The sequence below is a fragment of the Lissotriton vulgaris genome, unplaced genomic scaffold (genome assembly GCF_964263255.1).
Source record: "Lissotriton vulgaris unplaced genomic scaffold, aLisVul1.2 SCAFFOLD_2443, whole genome shotgun sequence".
In the NCBI taxonomy this organism is placed as follows: domain Eukaryota; kingdom Metazoa; phylum Chordata; class Amphibia; order Caudata; family Salamandridae; genus Lissotriton; species Lissotriton vulgaris.
This window is the reverse complement of record NW_028244387.1, coordinates 298,578-320,903: the sequence shown is the minus strand read 5'-3', so window position 1 is coordinate 320,903 and position 22,326 is coordinate 298,578.

Genomic DNA, 22,326 nt, shown 5'->3' with positions numbered 1-22,326 from the left:
AAGTAAAAAAAAATTTGTATATAAATAAGAAACATGTTATCAGATTAGTCAAAAAGTAAAAAAAAATCAAATAAAAAATGCACAATAAAATTAAATGTATATTATCCATTTAAAAAAACAAAATCTCCACCAACCAGAATCCTTAAACAACAAATTCAATTCCTATCATAATGAGGTATGCAGGAAAGTCAAAGGCTTTCTGGGCGGTCACATGCCCACAGAGAGGCTGTTGGACGCTCGTCCGACAACCTTCATAATGAGGACCAATGTTAATTATTATAAATATACCTCCAACTACTATATTCATTATATTTCTTAATGTTAACAATACTAATTAAATGACATAAACCACTCCAACTACATAGAAATGCATGTTAACAAAGGAATTTAACACTAGAAGAGTTAAATTGAATATTCCCACTACTATGCTGTTGTGCACTAAACGGGTGAAATTTGCATTGACATTCCAATGTAAACAAATTTGATGAAATGTATTATACTTATTCCAATCTAAACTATTTTGGGAAAGGTGTTGCACACTAAAGGGATGACATATACTATTAACCCTCCAATCAAAACCCTTTTGGGGAAAGTATTGGACACTAAAGGGGTGCCTTATACTATTTCCACTCCAATCTAAACCAATTTGTTTGGGAAGGTGTTGGACCCTAAAGGGATGAGATATACTATTCCCACTGCAATCAAACACATTTGGGAACACTGTTGGACACTAAAATGGTCACACTTTATTCGCACTTTAATCTAAACACATTTGGGAAAGGTGTTAGACAGTAAAGAGGGTGTATTTCTATTCCAACTACAATGTGTAACATTTTGAGAAAGGACAATAAAGGTTCCTCATTTACAATTCCCACAGCCAATCTAAACCATTTTAGAGAAGGTGTTGGACACTAAAACGTTTAAACATAAACAACAATACTGCTTGTAACAATTTGAAGCAAAAAAAGATTCTTGGTTACTTTCTCAACACATGTTTTGTGCACACTACACTTCTTCAGGGCTGTTAAAAACATACAAAAATATATACATATCAGTCCTTACAATACTTGTACAAATAAAACAGTACTTATACACTTACACATCGGCATAGTATGGTGACCCATTACAATACATTAGAAACACAAACAAGTAAATACATATTATATTGTGGATTTCTCCACCAGAGTGCTAAGTCGCCTGATAAGCAGTATCTTGATTACAACCTAATAGATTAGATTTCCCAACCTGATCTTATTCCATTACATTTTACACCTGTAATAACATATTTTATAGAAAAGGAAGAAAAGAGAGGGAAAAAAGAACATCCAGCTGCCATTACATACCCCAATTGTATAGTAAAGACTGCTTCTGCTACCAGAAATTCTATACCCAGGAGCCTTACAGATTCTGGACTTTGCAGCAGTGACCCTATGTGCCACACACAAATCATTGGTAATCAATTACCTTATAGAAATATCCTCTTTTCTCATACGCCATTCCCTTATGTATTGTTTCATTTTCTAGCTTACAATTGTTCACTCTTTCTATACGTATGTTACTTTGGAGCTGTTGGTTGGCTCAGTACTTAGGAACTTAATTGAATAAATTCTCACGTTTAATTAATTTCCTCTGCATTCAACTCCTTTGCTGTGTATTGAGTTATCATTGTCCTATTCATACGTATTAAATTAATCTGAAAAGAAAAGCACATGAATTCTCCCCTGAGCATCCTATTCAACTAAGTTCTTTTCTTCGGAGTTCAGCTACTTGAATATAGAAAACTGACCTCACCTTCTTATTACTTCCTTTAAGAATTAGTGGATGAACCAGGTTAGCAGGTTGAATAATCCCCTTCTTTTTCTTTTTTATATGTCCCCCATGTTAAGGGGCTTTGTGAAGAGCAATACATCAGATGATGAGATATGGTGCACTTGGCTAGAGTATTACAACAATTCTTTTAAAACTGAACAGTTACCGAAGATTGTTTAGAATACACCTTCTTTTTACTTAATTTTTAATTTTTATATCCAGCAATTAAGAGAGAATAATGCATCTGCATATATTCTTAATTTTCCCGTTGCTAGATTCACATTGTATCCCCTTCACAATAAAACCTTTCCACTTGGGACATTCACTTTGTCTTGGTTCTGCACATTACACATGTAATAGGCGAAAGGTGTGCCTTCTACGGCATTTCTTCAGTCACATCTAAGACTGTCCTGGTTGTAGTATCCGGCTGGATACATTCTAGTGTTTCCCCAATGATGTACAGATACTATACATCCACACACCACAGGCGTCACCAGTCAGGTTGTAGTGTAGTTCCTACATTCCCAGCAGGCTCTGTGCATTGAAATAATATACACTATAGATTTGACATAGTACTGAGTTCAGTATGTCTCTATCGAGTATATTAAACTTAATTGTGTGTGCCGACTAACTCAGAGGTCACTAGAAACTTTCTCGAATAAACAAGAAGGGATTAGTTTCTGACACCCGCATAAACATGACAACCTTGTTTTCCTTAGGACTGGAACAAATATCTTTAGAGTTGTTGAAACAATAGATAACTATTTTAATAGTGCATGCTTCGTTTCTACAGAGTTGCTGGGAAATCGTGAGACAGGCGTTTTCAATAAAAGAGTTTTATTGAACAGTCTTTTTCTCATGCAAGAGAGGTGAACTGCTACAATCGTTAGACAGAATGCAAAGTATAATGCGTACAGCGAGAACAGCAGTATCAAATAATACTGTCATAGAATTGTCTGTTGCTATGACATATATAAAAATACATACATGAATAACACATGCTAAAAATACCCAACTGTTGCTTCTAAAATACGCCTACCCCAATGTACCTAACCTAGGTCTAGTACTTGGGAAGAAGTAAGTGCCGCTTAGCATAAGTTTTAGTCCTGCCAAGAATTGCCAAAGGTTTCCCGAGGTTCTAATCAGCTCCATGCCTTTAAAATGAAAGAGGTTTGTATCTCTGTCTCTGGACTTGATTTCCCAATGCCCCGCAAGGGGAGTCAGAAACACTGGAGCTGGATTCCCTGCAGGAGGACGTCAGCTTCTTGGTCAGTGCGTCAGCTGGAGAGTCGGCTTTTTTCGGCACTTGCTGTAGCGAACTTGCATCGAGCAAGTAGGTAGTCGAACTGCACCGAACCACACTGTGCTTTGCTATAGCAAGAGAAGGTACATTTATACCTTGAAGGTGTTTAGGAATGCCAGCTGTGACGGAGAGTCGGGCATATGAACGTCATGCCTGAACCCCTAAGGAATAGTTGTTCATGCATAATAATGAGTTTCTTGGAGAAATAAATATCCAGGCTAGGGGAAGACCCTTCAACTTAAGAGTCTGGTTTTCCAAGAAATCGTTGTGACATAGATGAACGGATGGAAGTAGCCATGCCTGTATTTGGGCAGCATAAGCTATGCTTAAATAAGGACTGGATTTCTATGCCTATAAAAGTGCAACGTGAATTGTACCTATATAAGAGCATGAATCTGGAAAATTCATTCGGAAGCTATAATTAAACACAACAAGGTGACCCTAACAATAAAAGGGGCTTAGCGCACATGCACTGGGCCAGTTATCTACCAAAACCAACTGTGTCTGTGTGCTCTGTATACGAGTATGTGGGCCTAGCACCCGCCAAACTCTACATTGGTGATGAGGGTGCTGTGCCCTGCGGGCAGCAGCCCAGCAGATGGTGGAAAAAGGAATAGAGCTGCCGTGTGAAAGGCAAGGAGGCGCGCCACCCGCCAAAAGGATCGTGGGACTTGTGAAGAGCAACAGGCCTGCATGAAGAAGATGGTGATGGGGAGCCCACCCTGCACCTAGTATGCCTGCACCCCTGGGAGAAGGTGTCCAACGTCCCTGATAGGCCACAGGGCCAGAGAAGGCCACAGAATACCGTGGCACGCCAAGAAGAGTACCCTGAGCAGCGGGAGGTCCGCAGGAGCCCACCCCGCATCTGAGGATGAAGGTGAGCCAGCTGCGAGGTAGACAAAGAGTGGAGTAGCTACCCACTCCTCCCCCCCTGCAAGGAAGAGTGGACCGTACCCAATGCCTAATGACCCAAGCGAGCAGCCCAGGGTGCCGCTGCGAATCTCCCCCACCCTGTGCGGCGTGAGGAGCGAGCCAGCGGCAGTGGGGTGAGGCAAGGAAGTGAGACGGTGCAGGGCCTGAGGATTGATCGGAGTGCCAGCATGAAGGAGGTAAGACCGTGATGGGGGCGAACGGACATGGGGCAGAAGTGCCTCTCAGCGTGAGTGAGGCATGTATACCAGAAGTGAAGTAGCCACAGAAGCGGGACGAGGTGAATACCCAAAGCGTGTGTGGCCGCAGTGAAGGAGGTGAATTGAAGAGAGGCCCCAGGTGAAGCCTACCCGCATTGGAAGTGTAGTGCCCCGTAGCTATGCTACACACTTTCTGCGCAGCATCTTCAGCCCCTACCCGACAGCACATGAACGGTGTCACACTTCTGCAGTAGGGTGAAAAGGAAAGGATGGCATGCAGCCCACGGCCGATCTAAATATACATTAGGGAGAAACACGCTGCGGCAATAGTACCTGGACTGGAGCAGAAGCAAGCAGGTGTCCTGCAATATAGTGAAGGTCCAGCGAACGGCCTGCACTCCTGTGGAAGCTGTCAAAGAGGGGTGCCCAAAGTCTATGCGGCCGACACCGCCCAGAAATACGCTGCAGAGCCCCCCCACACCGATAGAACACGTGGTGCGACTGCTCGGCGGAAAACTCTCACCGCAGTAAAAGGAGATCTCCTCCTGCAGAGTGCGGCCGTGTGCATGTGTCTCGGGTGGCAGCGGTCGGAATGAGACCCACGCCCAGGAAGTGGTAAGTGAGAGACTGTTAGGAGGTGGGGCAGAAACTGCCACAAGCTGACCTCCTTTTCCCTCTGCCCTCGGGGAGCCCTGCGGGAGCAGAGCGTGAAGACAGACACCACAGAGCCGAGAGAGATTTTGTGATTAAGGAAAACGGACAGTTGGCCCCACAGCACCATATAGTGGCACAACAGCAGTAGTGCGCCCACAAAATAAATTACAGTGTGAAAAAGGGTACACATTAGGGAGTGCACTAGATGACACGTGCTATAGAGCTTGGAGGCAAAGGTGTTCAAGGAGGAAAGTAGCGCAGCACAGGGAGAGCTGCTGCAGCCCAAAAGTGATGTGTAGAAAAGCACGAAATAATTCAGTGAAGGGACAGGACAGCAGCCCACAAACGTCAGCAAGGTGCAACTGAAACTACCTTATCATTACAACTGCCAAGTGCAGGATGAGAACAAAATGTAAGGCATACTGGAAGGCAGCAAAAGAGACATTAGATCATTCTGTATGCCCGGACAAATGCACAAGAGCATTGGGGCTTCCTGCTAAGCTTAGAGAAAGAGTGGCTGAGACACACAGCTGATGCCCACAGAGAGGAAGATCCAAGCTGTCTAAAGGAAAGAAAAACGAAACAGAAAGCAAAGATGCCAGATGCAATGCTCAATAGCGTTGGGAAAGCGATGGTACAGAAAACCAGAGTAAACAAAATGTGAAACTGCATAAGTGAATGGGTGGCAGATCCACACAAGTGTCCCTGTAAGGTGTTCAAAGGACAATCTGACAATTGTGAGTTAGGAATGCAGTGATGACCACTGGCGAGAGGTGGTCACTGCAGCAGTGAAGACGACAGTGAAGCACTGCACAGAAGCCAAGACAACAGCCCAAAGAAGCAAGTCTCAAAATGGTGCAATCAGAAACACGCCGAAGAAATAAGACCACAGACAGTACAAGAAGACATGGTTGCGCGGACCACCGGAAGCACGAAGACCCGCGAGGGAGGAAGAAACCGACCTGCCAGATGGTTGCAAGAAGGAAGAAGCAGACCTGCCAGATGGTGGCAAAGAGGGAGAAGCCGACCTTTCAGTTTGGTCGCAAGGAGGAAGAAGCCGACCTGCCAGATGGTCGCAAGGATGACGCCAACCTACAAGAGGTCAGAGAGGAAGAGATCTAACAAGATGTCCATGAAGAGGACCCCAGGAGAGGTCCGCGAAGAGGACTAGGAAGTTAAGAAGTGACAGAAGAGAAGTCTATCGATATGAACTGAAAGTCAGAAGTAATCTAAAGCAAGAAGGTTGCGACTACATGTCCAGTCACAGAGTGACGTGAAGGCAGTGTCCTAGTGTTTGGACAAGACCAGGGGGAAACGGGTGGCGTGTACGCGCATGAAGAAGCCTGGTTTGGGTGAACAGGCATGGGAGAAGACCAGATCGCATCAGGAAGGGAAAGAGAATATGAAGTTGAGTGGCAAGGCTCAATGGTGAAGAAGAAACGTATCCATGAGAAGAGTATAGACATTGGTGGATGCGGGTCCTGACACGAGAGATGTTCTGTTGAAGCTCGCTCTGGAAATCCTGGGAGGACAAAGGTAGCATGCAAAGGAGCAAGTGCCAACAACACCCTTTTCAGGTGGAGCTTGGAACATGGAGAGAGGACCCGTAATGATTTCTCCAACGTCGTTGGAGCGACAAGGTGGAAGTACATCGGTCCAGTGGAAGCCTGGCAGCAAAGGGCCTCCGGGTCTTCCAGTGAGAGAGGGACACCCACGAGAGAGGGGCATCCATGAGAGGGATGTCCTGCAACTGCGTATCCCATTGGAGATAGTGAATCACCAGATGGAGAAAATACGCCAACCAGGACTGCGTGGTGGAAAATAACACAGGGATGATCCACCAGCACTACACCACTACCTTCACTGTATGTGGAACAGGAAGAGAGAGACTGTAGAGCACACTTCCATGATGTGATTCAAAGAAGAGGTTAACTCCACAGGGCACCCTGACATCGTGCCAAGGAGAACTAATAAACCAACAAAATAGAAATGGAATTGGAATTGGAATTGGAATGGGATTTGTAGAGCGCATGGCTGCCCGTGAGCGTCCCAGAGCTGAATGAAAATCCTTATAGACAAGTCAGGTGGAGGCAGGAGATGGTCAAGGGAACAGCCACATCTTCAAGGATTTGCGAAAGGACAGGAGATTGGGTTGGGCGCGAAGGTCTGGTGGAAGAATATTCCACATCCTGGATGCCTGATAGGAGAACCGCCGACCTCCGGAGCGTGTTCTCTTAATCCTGGGTATTTGGGTGAGGTGAACATTAGAGGATCGGAGGGTCCTGTTTGTGATATAGGGCGTCACGAGATCTTTGAGAACAGGAGGGGCCTTTCCGTGGAGGATTCTGTGAGTTAGGCACATGGCCTTAAACTGCACCCTCTGCTCCACCGGAAGCCAATGGAGTGCTCTGATTGCAGGTTTGGCCGAGCAGTGATTTTTTGTGCCCGTGAGAATCCGGGCGGCCGCGTTTTGCACCACCTGTAACCTAGAGATGACTTTTTTTGGTGAACCGAGGTATAAGGCATTGCCGTAGTCAAGTCTCGACAGTATAAGGCCTTGTAGAAGTAGTTTTTTTGACTGGAAAGGAAGCATGGGGATGATCTTGCGAGTGGAGCGTAATAGACCAAAGCATGTACCCGCTGTTTTTCTAGCCTGGGTGTTAAGGGTTAGATTGAGATCCAGCCATATCCCCAGGCTTTTAATATCAGTTTTGGGGATTGGGGGGGGGGCATGCTAGGGGGCCATAGAGACTCCGGGCGGAAATGGGACTGGTTGCCCAATACCATTAGCTCAGTTTTTTCCCCATTGAGCTTTAAGTGGGAGGCGTTCATCCAGTTGACTATATCCCCCAGACAGGAATACAGATCAATGGTGGGGTTATCTGACTGGCTGAGGGAGACGACCAACTGAGTGTCGTTCGCGTAGGTCAGGAGTTTAATGCCATACGGGACAAAAATTTGTTCCAGTGGTGCCATGTACACGTTGAAGAGTTTAGGGCTCAATGAAGAGCCCTGCAGCACTCCGCAACGTATCGGGGTTTCCCTGGAGATGCAATCACCCTCCGCCACCTGAAAGGAGCGGTTGTGGAGGAAGGATTTGAGCCAGTCAAGGGCACTCCCCTTAATGCCAAGGTTTTCCAGTCGCTGAGCCAGGATGCTATGGTTGACGGTGTCGAATGATGCGCTGAGGTCCAGGAGGATCACTGCCACTGATCCTCCTGCATCAATGATCTTCCTGGCTTCTTCGACAACCGCCACCATCGCAGTTTCTGTGCCCTGGCCCAGACGGAAACCGGTCTGAGATGTTTTAAGCAGATCGTTGGACTCCAAATAATTAGAAAGCTGGGAGTTGATGTATTTTTCAGCCAACTTGCTAATGCCGGGGAGGAGAGAGATCGGCCTGAAATTAGCTAGGTTGTCCGGGTCAAGGTTGGGTTTTTTTATAAGGGCTTTCACCACCGCCTTCTTCCAGCTTGTGGGGACCGTTCCGGATTCAATGGAGGCGTTTATTAGGTTGACCATTGGTGCTAAGATAATGGGGGCAACCTGTTTAAGGTGTCTCACTGGAGCTGGGTCGTGCGGAGATCCGCTTTTGAGGGATTGGAGAATGGGTCCAAGGGTTTCCTCACTGATTGGATGAAACTTGCTTAAGTCTATATCCCTGTTCTGGCGCAGTAGAGAGAAAGGGAGAGAGGGATCCACAGGGAGAAGGGGGGGGAAGGTGTTGAAGAATGTTTTGTATTTTCGAATCAAAAAAAGTGGCTAACTCGTTACCGTGTTCGATCGAGGGGTTGTGTGCAGCTGGGGGTACTGGCGTCTTTAGAAGTTTTTTCGCGATAAGAAACGTCTCTCTCGACGAACAAGCTGCCTCGCTGATTTTTTCCTTGAAGAAGGAGATTTGCGCGTTTTTTAAAGCCTTTTTGTAATTGAGGATCGTCAGCCTATAATTGGTTTTACTGTTAGGATCGAAATCTTTCCTCCATACTCTTTCTGCTCTCTTACAGATTTTCTTTAGGAGGCGTATCTCCTGGGTAAACCATGGCGATGTGGCTTTTTTCCTCGGTTTCCGATGGGGTTTTTTGGGGAGAGCTATATCTAGAGATTTAGTAACCCAGGATGAGAACTCAATGTCTGCTAAATAAGGATTTGAGCTAAGATGTGGGCTGGTGTCCTCAAGAGCTTGATTCCACTTGTCATAGTCTAGTTTCGCCCAAGGGCGGGATGGTCTACCAGGTGCTTGGATATGGATACCATGGCACAGGGATAGGTGACCCAACCACGATAGGTGATGCCAATACTGATGTGCATAATTTAAAAAACCACTAACCACCAGAGACCTGAGCAAAAGATCAGAAATGGGGAAGTACTATTTAATAGTATTTTTATTCAAAAAGATTTTTTCAGCATATATCTCAGTTTTAAATTATTTGATACACAGAAAAGCTTTACAAAAACACGTGGGACATAAGGATATTGGCCAAAGTTTCAACCATTCATTCTAAATTCAGGCATATCACAGGCAATCAACATGTATACATACTTGGGGAAGAGAAAGAAATTAAAGAAGAAAGGTTAAGAACAAATACCAACGTCTACAAATATTTACAAAACATTTGGACTAGCTATTTTATAAGTACATTCTTATATTTCTACGAAAACATTTCGAGTTTGGGATTGATATTATAAAGTAATGTACAACAATATGCTCAAGGTTCAAAAAATGGTAGCCAAGAGCTTTTGTAGACTGGTAAGGTAGAGCTTACGCGTTTCGAATCCCACTGAAGTTGTAGGGGATTCTCTTCAGGGCCTTGAGAATTCCTGTGAAGGATAGAAATGAGAAGAAAGAAACAAGCATAAGTGGCGCAGAAATGATATCAATTGTTAGGTAGTTCTCATGACAAACATGTACCACATCAAGTGTGCTGCCCAGCGATACAAACGACCAGTGATTCAAACGGTATTATAAGTGGACTAAACGTTCTACATCCATGCTAAGAATTAAATCCCTTCATGTGGATGGAACTTGAAGTAAAAGAAGGGGAATACTGCTAATATTTAGTAGACTGGCATTGAGGTCAAATTTCCAATAACTGTTGGACTACTCACCTTTACTAAAATGAAAGGACAGGGTCCTTAATGTAATTGTCCACGCGTTGTGCCACTGCGCTATAGCATACAAACAAACTACCTACAATGAAAGGAAATTGGTTTAGACTCATGGTCGTATCAGCAAAGTTCCTAACCAAAAAGGAGGGCGCTGTATGGGAGGGAAGTCATATACACTTACTCTTAAGTTCTATATGGCTGAGATACCCGCCACCCCCTCTCAACACAATCCCCAAGGATGGGAAACCGGAAACGGTTCTGAACTTTTGGAAGGCAGGAGGGAGTGACCCTCCCGGCCGTATTTATTAAAATATGAAACAAAATCAAAACATTAAAATAACAGTTTCATATTATGTACAATTTCATTTGCACATTACGATGTTTGGCTAACCTTAACAGATCTCTAATACAAAGGTTCTCCTAGCCGAACTAACATCCTACAAAAACATTTGACTTGAAATTGTACATCCTAACGTTAAGGGCCAACGGCAAGGTCATAACCGGTGTCAGATCCCTAAACCAGAAATACCACCCTCACTTGTGAGGGGACCAACCGCACAGAGGCGTACCTCAAGTGCATCTACCAATTTCCCTTGGACTTGACGGGGGCCCCAATGAACTCGACGCCATTTAACGGTCGTCCGAGGACTCGTGTGAGGTGTCTAAAAGGTAGCGTATACCCCCTCCCGAACCCCACACAACTTACACATCTGCCGTCGCAGATGTCCTGGCCCCAGGAAATTCCCCAGGAGGGCCCGTAGCCCCTCCTATCCAGGAAGGGGCCTTGACCACCTTTCCTTTCCTTCCGGCGGCCTATCCTTAGACGGGACCGCCTCCCCGTTGAGGGGCCAATGGCCACCTCCCCCGAGCTCTCCCATCCGTAATGGGTGACGCCCCCCCCATAAGGATCTTCCAATTACTGCTCACCGATCATGACCTTACCGCCCGACAATAAATACGACAAATCTACCTAAATTACTAAATTACAAAAACAATTATGACTTATTACAAGCATGATTACTGATCAACATTAGTGCAAAACACTTTATTTGCAAAACATACTGAAAGTGACCATCTTTATTGCATATTCAAAATTATTACGACAATTATCACAACCTGCAAGAAATAGAGTTACCACATCAAAACTTTATTCAAAACAACTAGCTGTCCTCAGGGGCTGGTGGGTGGGTCAAAATTGCTCTTCGTTCCGTCTCGAGCTCACGTGCAGCGGGGAGGTGCAGCTTCAGAGCACAGGAACAAGAGGATGCTTTCTTGGCTTGTTGCTCCTTTTATCCGTCTTCAGGGCGGGCGTAAACCCGCCCCCGCCTGCCTGCGAGGGCGTGGCCGGTCGGGTCAGTGTCTAGGACAACCCACTCCAGGGCGGGAAAAGGCGCGCCCTGGCTACGCCGCTTCGGGCATACCAGCCGAGACTCGCCTCCCGCCCAAGATGGCTTCCCGGGGGGATCGTGGTACTCCACCATACGTTCGGGGGGACCGAATGGTCGCCCCTTTCCATATGGCTGAGATACCCGCCACCCCCTCTCAACACAATCCCCAAGGATGGGAAACCGGAAACGGTTCTGAACTTTTGGAAGGCGGGAGGGAGTGACCCTCCCAGCCGTATTTATTAAAATATGAAACAAAATCAAAACATTAAAATAACAGTTTCATATTATGTACAATTTTATTTCCACATTACGATGTTTGGCTAACCTTAACAGATCTCTAATACAAAGGTTCTCCTAGCCGAACTAACATCCTACAAAAACATTTGACTTGAAATTGTACATCCTAACGTTAAGGGCCAACGGCAAGGTCATAACCGGTGTCAGATCCCTAAACCAGAAATACCACCCTCACTTGTGAGGGGACCAACCGCACAGAGGCGTACCTCAAGTGCATCTACCAATTTCCCTTGGACTTGACGGGGGCCCCAATGAACTCGACGCCATTTAACGGTCGTCCGAGGACTCGTGTGAGGTGTCTAAAAGGTAGCGTAAACCCCCTCCCGAACCCCACACAACTTACACATCTGCCGTCGCAGATGTCCTGGCCCCAGGAAATTCCCCAGGAGGGCCCGTAGCCCCTCCTATCCAGGAAGGGGCCTTGACCACCTTTCCTTTCCTTCCGGCGGCCTATCCTTAGACGGGACCGCCTCCCCGTTGAGGGGCCAATGGCCACCTCCCCCGAGCGCTCCCATCCGTAATGGGTGACGCCCCCCCCATAGGGATCTTCCAATTACTGCTCACCGATCATGACCTTACCGCCACAGGCCGGATAGTTGACCGGCTATCCGGACCCCCCACAACAACTCCTGCCTAAAGGTCATGTTTTAAACTCTTTAACCAAGCTATGAGGTCTCCTATGAGTAACTCATTCCCCACTCGGGACAAATGAACACCATCCCCCAAATACATACTGTCCCCTTTGATACAACCATGCGAAACAGAATGCAGTGTACTTGAACGAAACAATCTACTCACTTTGTTATTTATTTTCCTTACTGAATGATTCAGAGCAGAAACCGAAATAGCCCCCCGCCACACTTTTCGTGGGATCATATGGGACCATGCAATTGTGCACCCTGGAACTCTTCTTGCCAACCAACTTACTGTGGAAAGCATTGCCTCAAGAAGAAGTCGTCTACCAGTGGCCACCAAATCGTTTCCCCCAAGATGAACTATGATTATAGACGGCGGTGACCTTGTCCGCCCTAACAAACCCTCGAAAAAGGATTGGAACTGGTCAATACAGAGCCCGCCCTTTCCGTAGAAGGACACACTGTACCCGTATTCCCCAGCCACGTGAATCATGTCACCTGCTTTGAATACGTCCGCGGCACGCCTCACGTATGAGTGGCCCACGACCCACACCTCCTTTTTCACAGCCGGTGATGTCTGACCGCTGGTCCCCAGGTGTCGGGTCGACTGCACAGTCCGCCCCGCCTCGTAGGCTTGCGCAACTGAAAACCAAACAAAAACAAGAAGCGTGAGTACATCATTACAGCTTCACAACATGTGCAACCGCACATACCTTTTATAACAGTTCGAGGACCAACGCCCCACACGTTTTACCTCTTCTACACTCAGACCCCTGGCTGTAGCCTCTGTGGCAGCCCCTATCCGAAAGGAATGGGTCCCAAACTCGCCGGGGTTCAAGCCCGCGGCCGAAATCGACATCGCAAGCACCTGCTGGAACTGAAACCTCGTCAGTGGGGTGGTATCAGCGTGTCTCAACAAGGTCCCCCCCCATGATGCCACCCTCAGTGCTAAATATTCCTCCACGCAAAGAACCGGGCACATGGAAGACCCGGGAATCCTCTGTATGATTATGCAGTCCCCAATCGCACCCTGATCGGTTTTGGACCTGACAAACGAGACAGATATCGTCTCCCCTTTGACCTGAATGTGCTCTCGGCACAGTCCCCCCATCGTATCCTGCTTGTTCTTCGCCACTAGTTCGCTTATCCGCATAGCCCCATGGAATGCTAGCGCAAAAGCGGCTCGGAATAACACTGTTTCATACTGGGATGAACATGTTGCAGGGAGTACGGATAATAACAGGGCCAACCTATCCAGACCTATCGGGTGCCTCACATCTGTTCTGCGACCCTCAAGGCGTTGCCACCCACGTAGCGCTTTTTGCACCACGAAAGACGCTGTTGGGTCCTGGATCCCATGAGCCCTTGCCATAAAGGAAATGGCGGCCCGATGCCTCTGGTCCGTAGCTACTGATTTGCCTGCCTGATGTAAAGACAGCAGAAATTTTACTACCAACTCTTCCTGGCCCCAAAGCTCCCCCCTAGCAGCCCCCAAAAAAGGCCCAATAGGAACGGAACGCCCCTTCATATGCCTTCCTCGTCCTGGGTGCTAAACTCTCTCCCACGAGGTTTTGTAGTTCGGGGCACCGAGAGACCAGAGTGCTTCGGGAAAGGGTGCCGCCACCGGGTCAGCTGTGGGCAGAAAACCCCAGAAGGCCTGCATACGGAAACGAGAAAGCGCATCAGCCGCTTGGTTCATTACCCCCGGCACATGTCTTGCCTTAAATAGCACATTCAATTGCATACACAATAACACAATTTCTTTGAGCAGTCTCAGAATCCATTTGCATCGTGCTGCCTGACTATTGATACACTCAACCACGGTCATGTTATCAGACCAGAACACCACAGAGTGATCCCGGAACCCCTCAGGCCAAGTTTTCAGGGCCACCAGAATAGGGAAAAGTTCGAGAAAAGCAATGTTACTCGTCAGCCCGTCCTCATGCCACCATGACGGCCATCTTTGGGCCGACCATTGTGTGCCAAATATGGCCCCGAAACCAATACTCCCTGCCGAATCGGTCCACAGCCCCAGCTCCTCGGAGGACACCGCTGGTTTGCTCCAGACAATTCGACCATTGAAATCCGCCAGAAATGCCAACCAAATGCGCATGTCCTGGCGAACCTCTGCCAAGAGCCTCGTGCGGTGATGACCCTCCTTCAGGCCGACCATGGCTTGAGCAATCGAGCGGGAAAAGGGGCGGGCCATCGGCATTACTCTCAGGGCAAAATTCAACTGGCCCACCATTTGTTGCAATTGATGCAGTTTTACCTTAGTCTCATTAATACACGTTTCGAGGGATGCCCTGAATTTTAACACTTTTTCTCTCGGTAATCGAAAACAACCTTCCTCCGAGTCGAGCTCGATCCCCAGAAACTCGAGGCAAGTCGAGGGACCCACAGTCTTACCTGGCGCCAATGGCACACCAAAATGGTTCATTAAGACACAAAATTCATTTAAGGCCTGTCCACATTCTGGATCCCCGGCTGCCCCCAGGAACAGAAAGTCATCGAGATAATGCATAACATGTTGAAAACCTGTCTTCCTTGTGAAGACCCATTGCAGAAAACAACTGAACTTTTCAAAATAGGCACAAGATATAGAGCATCCCATTGGCATACATCTATCCATGTAATATCGACCCTGAAACATGAAACCAAGGAGACGCTGATCGTCTTGGTGTACCGGGAGCAACCGGAACGCTGACTCGATGTCTGATTTTGCCATCAGCGCCCCGGGCCCCAGGCGATTCAACATGGCGACGGCCTCATCGAAAGATGCGTACCGCACCGAACACACTTCCGGGTCTATTGCATCATTCACGGAAAGACCACGTGGGGCCGACAAGTTATGTATCAGCCGAAACTCACCCGGGTCCTTCTTGGGGACCACCCCTAAAGGGGAACAAACAAAGTTAGCAACCGGTGGCAAATCAAATGGGCCGGCGACACGGCCTCGAGTCACCTCTTTCCCAATCTTCACCTGTACCACCGCCGTGTGCTGCAAGACCGACAGTTGATTCTTACAGTTTGCTACACCCTGAAAATCCCCCACTGGGATGCGGAAACCATATGAAAACCCGTCCCGCAACACCCCAGCGGAAGCATGATCCGGGTATTCGTTGAGCCAAGGAATCATTGCCATGGTATCAATCGGGGTAGGTAAAGGCGCCCCTCGGACTATATCAGACCTGTTTGGCGCCTCCCTTACCACCGTTATCACCCGTTTTGGCTCTGCACATGGACTCAGGATGGGATGGCTGCCCACACCCCCCACACTCATGTCTGAATTTGCATGACCCCTGGGGCCTCGTACATTTCCCTCTGTTGAAATTCCAACAAATCCCCCTTTTACCTGTGTTGCCACTCGGCTTCGAGTGGTGCTCGTTACCTGTACCCGTCCGAAAGGGCGTCCCCGAGTATTGGCGGGAAGATTCACCCCGTTACTCCCTAACAATGGTACTTTCAACATTCCTGTACTCTCCATCTTTTGCCATGACACGGAGTCATAACAATCCCAAGTCAAAATTGGGTCGTGTTCTTTAGCTTTTCTGAAAAGGTTGTCATAGCAAAACCACTGATTGCCCCCATACGCTACGGAATACTCCATGATACGTGATTGATAAATAGACAACTCGGTCAGCAACTCGGGCCTGCGCTCGCCCATAATGGAGGTAAAAATGCCCCACGCTCTGCCCCAAGTACCAATGTTTTCGTCAACCTTAAAGGCGGCCATTTTTGCGCGCCAAACACTCGGATGCATGAGCTCCTTTTGGCTCTTAACATGCTCCATCTCATAATGATCGGTAAGCAAGGAAAAAATGTTCACATACTTATCCGCCCAAATCTTTTCCTTAATTTCCATTGGGACATGCTGAGCCACCTTTTCCCTCCGCGAAGGTACAGACCCCTCCCCCGCGATCGGCAGTGGCCGCTTACCTGAACCAGACGCATTTTCCCCCGACGGAACCGGCGGGGTAACAGGAGACGATGCCTTCGCAGCCTCCCTAGCTTCCCGCATTTTCCTCATCACTGCCCTGGCGTCGTCAGCCGTGGTGCCCTCGTTATCTTTTCCCAACCACGCTGCCAATTGTGCCGCTAACTCGGGCGGCATATCTTCCCCGCTCACGGGGGTGACCACCACGGGGATCGGATTCCCCTCTTTCGGCACCGGGGTTGGCTCCTCAAGTGGGCTCTCGGGGACCGGGGTCTCCCCCCCGAGTGCCCCTCTTCTGGACCTCTTGCCTCTCCCACCCGGGACTGCCCCCAGCAAAGGCCGTTTCGATCCTCCCTCCCCGTCCTTAGCCGCCATCTGCTTCTTCAAATCGGTTACTTCCTTCATGAGCATGCGGAGCATCTGATCGGTGCTGACCCGCTTTCCAACTTTCTTGGGCATTCTCAGACAGAATCTCTGTAAGACAAAAAGAAAGATTACAACGCTCAAAATTGCTCTTCGTTCCGTCTCGAGCTCACGTGCAGCGGGGAGGTGCAGCTTCAGAGCACAGGAACAAGAGGATGCTTTCTTGGCTTGTTGCTCCTTTTATCCATCTTCAGGGCGGGCGTAAACCCGCCCCCGCCTGCCTCCGAGGGCGTGGCCGGTCGCGTCAGTGTCTAGGACAACCCACTCCAGGGCGGGAAAAGGCGCGCCCCGGCTACGCCGCTTCGGGCATACCAGCCGAGACTCGCCTCCCGCCCAAGATGGCTTCCCGGGGGGATCGTGGTACTTCACCATACGTTCGGGGGGACCGAATGGTCGCCCCTTTCCATTTCCTTTGTTTGGAGGCTTCTATTTGTGCTGACTGTCAATATGAGGAGGATTACACGATGATTTCATAGTCGATTAAATGAGAAAAGGGGAATCGTTTTAAACCCAGGGGTGCTAAAAAGGAAGAAGAGAGGGAGAGGCATAAAGCAAAGCACGCTTCGAGAGGCTGGCCTAGGCAAGATGGTTCAGATGTAATAAAACAGTTCTTACCCGAACCGAACTGAAGTAGTGTGGCTCACTGGTTAGAGGCGGCAGACCCGAGAGCAGAGGACGGCCCGGGACCAGGGTTCGATTCCCGGCGCGGCAGGTTTCTGGACCAGGGTCAGCGGACTCGATAATTCTCTCGCCTCGGTGCCCACTCTGATCAGCGATCACACTCGGCAACTCTGGGCATTAGCTTGCCTCATCTTCACTAACGGCCCCACCAGACCGCCGGGGATGCCTGGTCTCACCCTGGAGATACCCATTAAGGGACCATCTCTCAGGGAAGACAGGAAGGGTTTCGCAGCGGTCGAAGCGCCTTGGGACCCTCCGGGTAAGTAGTGCGCTATATAAATGCCTATACATTTACATTTACATTACACCCGTCGGGTGTGGTCTTATTCCTTTAAGTGTGTGGTACTTAGCTGCCGTACTTTAGTCTCGATCTTTGTAATTTGTCTGGGGAGGGAGAAGGTATACACGTAAGCATTACGAAACGGAATAATGACTAAAAACGAATGCAAAGTGAGTCTACACATCTAACCTGGGCAATGCAGCAAATTACGGCGTGCCCGTATTTAATGGTGTAAAGATTGGTATCGTAAACGCTCCTTTAGTCTCAATCTTTGTAATTCTCTGGGGAAGGAGAAGGTATACACGTAAGCATTACGAAACGGAAAAATGACTAAAAACAAATGCAACGTGAGTCTACAAATCTCACCTGGGCAATGCAGCGGATTACGGCGTGCCCGTATTTAATGATGTAAAGATTGGTATCGTAAACGCTCCTGGTGCAAGGTTTGTTTAACTAGTACAAAAAACAAATAACTAAAATCAGAATCAGAGGCTGGGGGATTAATGAAAAGAGAATAAATAAAGCCGCTGACAGCGGAAAGGCGCTTACGTGAATGTTCAAATCCCGGCTCTGTAGTTCAAAGAAAGCCGATATCGGTGTCCTTTCAACTGAAGTGGAGGGCGGCTATAAATTCAAGAGACGCTAGTTAAGCGCTAGTGAAAACGCTAGGGAGGCAAAGCTAACAATTAAACATGGGGGATACAATACTTACTAATAAGTCAGGGTAACTCCACGTCGAGGTTGCGTCTCAGTCAGCACTAATCAAATCGCGCATGAGTAGAGCAGCGCGTGATCAGAATAAGGGCTTTTTAAAGGGAAAGAATTAACAAGGTGACACCCACAAGGGGCGTGGTGGGTCATTGAAACAGTAACAGAAGGGAACAGAACGCGTGTATCAAGGCGATAATCCTCGTCTTATAAACTCAAAAGGTGTTCAAAGGAGAGTGCCAGGGGGGCTTGGTTTGCCATGAAAACATGTGGAAAATGCGGGCACAGTCTATTTGGGAGCAGCAAAGAGTGTAGCAGGATGAGGGAAATGTATCCAGCAGAGGCAGTCATAGGGACCTGCAGCGTCCTCATAATTTGAAGATTTCACTCAATTCCTTGAAGCCAGACATTGCTGTGTCAAATTTGACAATGAGCAATGCCTCTCTCTTGGACAATTTGAGATTCCAGTCGCCTCTGCGTGGGTCTTTTTCGATTTTTGATATAACTGTCCACAGTTGGTCTCCAATTTGGTGTTGCATCCGTGTCCAATGAATAACTAAAGGCGCATTTTCAACTTTTCTTTTTAGTCTTGACTTATGTTGACTAATTCGCTGGCGTACTTCTTGGTTGGTTTTCCCTATATAGAGGCAATTGCAGGGGCACTTTATGCTGTATACTACAAATTTAGATTTGCAGTTGCTGAAAGCATTGTGCTTCCAAGTAACTCCATTGTGTTGAAATAGTGACCCTTCCAATGTAGAGTCGCAACATAGACAGGTACTACATCTGTGGTGACCTGTAATTGGGGGCATCCCCATTAGGTGACGCAGTGCAGGTTGTGTTTTAGTTGGCATAGCTGCTCTTATCACATAATTAGCCACACTGTTTTCCTTTTTAAAGGCGAATAATGGAGGTTGTTTTAGACTTGCATCTAAATTTTTAACCAAATGCCAATTTTGTGTAATAACACGTTGGAGTTGATTGGCATTTGGGCAAAATGTTGTAACACACACTTATATGCATCAGAAGGCGGATTAGCAACAACATTATACAGAAAGCCGACTGATCGGAATAAGGCCTTGCACTATACTAGCCATCATCCCAGAAGTTTAAGGGACAACCTCCCTTTTGGACAATTTATCTGGATCAGGAGAAATTGTTCCAAAAGGGAGGAATATTTCCATCATGCTAATGAACTGTTGCTAAGATTAATTTCCAGAGGATACCCAAAAAAAATTCTGAAGCACACGCTAAAACGTGTGTGGTGGATTGCACGGGAAACTCTGTTACAAAAAAAGACACATTCAGAACAGTAAATAATTGTATGTGTCTCTACCTACAGTTCTCATGCTAATACCCTGCGTAAAATGATAATTCAAAATTTGCAAACATTCGTGACAAGAATTTTCAATTCTATTAAGGACAAGGAGGCGAGGATTATGCTTTCTCATTTCTTTAATGAAATGCTCAGCAGCCAATAAAAACAACCAAAAAACTACATTTCCCATGAACACCAGGGAGTAACCCTGATAGATGGTAGCGTATAAAAGGTCCCAACATTAGTCTGTCTTCCTCTTTCTTTGTGGAAATATGTCCAAATTAAAGTAAAATCCCAAATACAACAGGAACAACAATTCCAAACAAGCCGCCGTCATCCACAGAATCCGGAAGTAGGCAGCCGAAGAACCATGGGTCCAGAAGACAGGAGGAGAACCAGATCCCGACAAGGCAGGAACGACATCACTTCTGGTCTGAGCCTGAAACAAGAGACAGAGCCATAATATCCAAACCAATAAGACTGTCAAGAGTCATCCAGGGAGGGAACAGGGAGAGAAATATTTGCAAAATGCATGTATACAGTCATAATACATGAGCATACAAATATGGAAAAACCTGGGTGGGATAATCCTCGCCTCCTTGTCCTTAATAGAATTGAAAATTCTTGTCACAAATGTTTGAAAATTTTGAATTCTATGTCAGGACAGGAGGCTCCGATTATGCTTTTTTAAAGCTGATCCACCACCACAGAAGCAACACAATCAATCGGTTTGTAATAAAACGTTTTAAATACAGAATCAGATGACCAATCTGCAGCTTTCATTATGTCAAACAAAGTAACACCCATGGAGAAGGCTTTGGACGCCATAGCCCCACGTGCAGAATGTGCACCAAACACAGAAACATCAATACCTGCTTCAGACATAAGCCCCCGCACCCAGCGCGCCAAAGTAGCTGGAGTGACGGGGCGAAAAGGCTTTTGCACAGCAATCAGCAATTGACCCTGCATGTCAGATCGCAAAGAAGCGGTACTCACCTCGTAATCCTTCAGGCATTGCACAACGCAAAGGTTGGGATGAGAGGGAAAAGAAGGATAAAATATAGAAGGCGTATTAGATTTTGTACGCCTAGAAAGTCGAAAAGAAACCCCCTCAGGAGTAAAACTACGACCAGCAAGATCCAAAGTGTGGACATCTGAAACACGCTTACAGGAAACTAAACACAGTAACATAGTTAATTTCGCCGACAACTGCTTGCGGGAAAGCAAGGAGTTCGAAGGCCAGGCCTCCAAAAAACGGAGAACAACCGAAACGTCCCACAATGTAACATACTTTGGAGCGGGAGGTTTCGCAAAACGAATCCCTTTAAGGACCCTGGAAACAAAAGGATGTTCACCTGCAGGTTTCCCATCTATGTGAGCATGTCCTGCCGAAATAGCTGAGCGGAAGCCATTTACAGTTGAGTAAGCCAGCCCGAGGTGGCTAAAGAAGCCAAGAAGTTAACAATCATACTAACATCTGTCGAAACGGGATTAACTTGTTGTTGATCACACCAATCGCACCATCGCTTCCAAGACCCCTTGTATCGTTTGTGAGTATTGGGGGCCCATGCCTCACGAAGGTACTTGGAAGCGTCGCTTGAAATGCCTGGGATCGTCCAACGATCCCCGAGATCTTCCACGCGAGCAGGTGCAGGGAGCCCGAGGTGATCAGGGGATGAGGATCTCCGAGAGGATCCAACAAGAGATTCCACAACGAGGGAAGGAGAAACGGCGGAGCGGAGCACATTTCCAGAAGCACCGGAAACCAAGCTTGAGCCCTCCAGAGAGGGGCAATCAGAATCAGATCCGTCTGGAAACGTTTGGAGTAAGCCAAGACCCTGGGAATCATTAGAAACGGAGGAAAAGCATAACAAAGGGTCGATGGCCACTGTTGGAGAAAAGCATCCGTGGCCAGAGCCTGAGGGTCCGGTCTCCAACTGTAAAAGCGCGGGAGTTGCGCATTGAGGCGAGAGGCAAACAGATCCAGTTGACAAGGACCCCAAATGCCTTTGGAGAGCACGGAAGACTCGAGGGTGAAGCCTCCAATCGCTGTAATCCCGGAGATGTCTGGAGTGCCAGTCCGCTATTTGATTGTGGCATCCCGGTAGATACTCCGCAATAACAGTGATCTTCTTCTGCAGACAAAAATGCCAGAAATCCTTGGCGATCTCCGCCAAGACTTTGGATCTGGTCCCGCCCAGTTTGTTCATGTAGCGGACCGCTGACACATTGTCCATCCGGAGAAGGACACAACAACTCGGTTGCAGGGGAGAGAAACACTTGATCGCAAAGGAACCCGCCAGGAGTTCCAGACAGTTGATATGCAGAGTCAATTCCTGAGGTGACCAACGACCCCCGGTCGAGACAGACCCGCAGCGGGCTCCCCAACCCCATCGGCTGGCATCGGACTCTATCACTAGATCCGGGGACGTCCCGAAGAGGGCTCGACCATTCCAGGCCTCCATGTGGTCCAACCACCACTGCATCTCCCAACGGACCTCCTCCGTAAGAGGGATCTGGTCTGAGTATCCAAGACCCTTCCGGAGATGCAGAATTTTCAGGCGTTGCATTGCCCTGTAATGCAGAGGGCCCGGAAATATCGCTTGAATGGATGATGCTAGAAGACCCACTACTCTCGCCAACGACCTCAACGACAC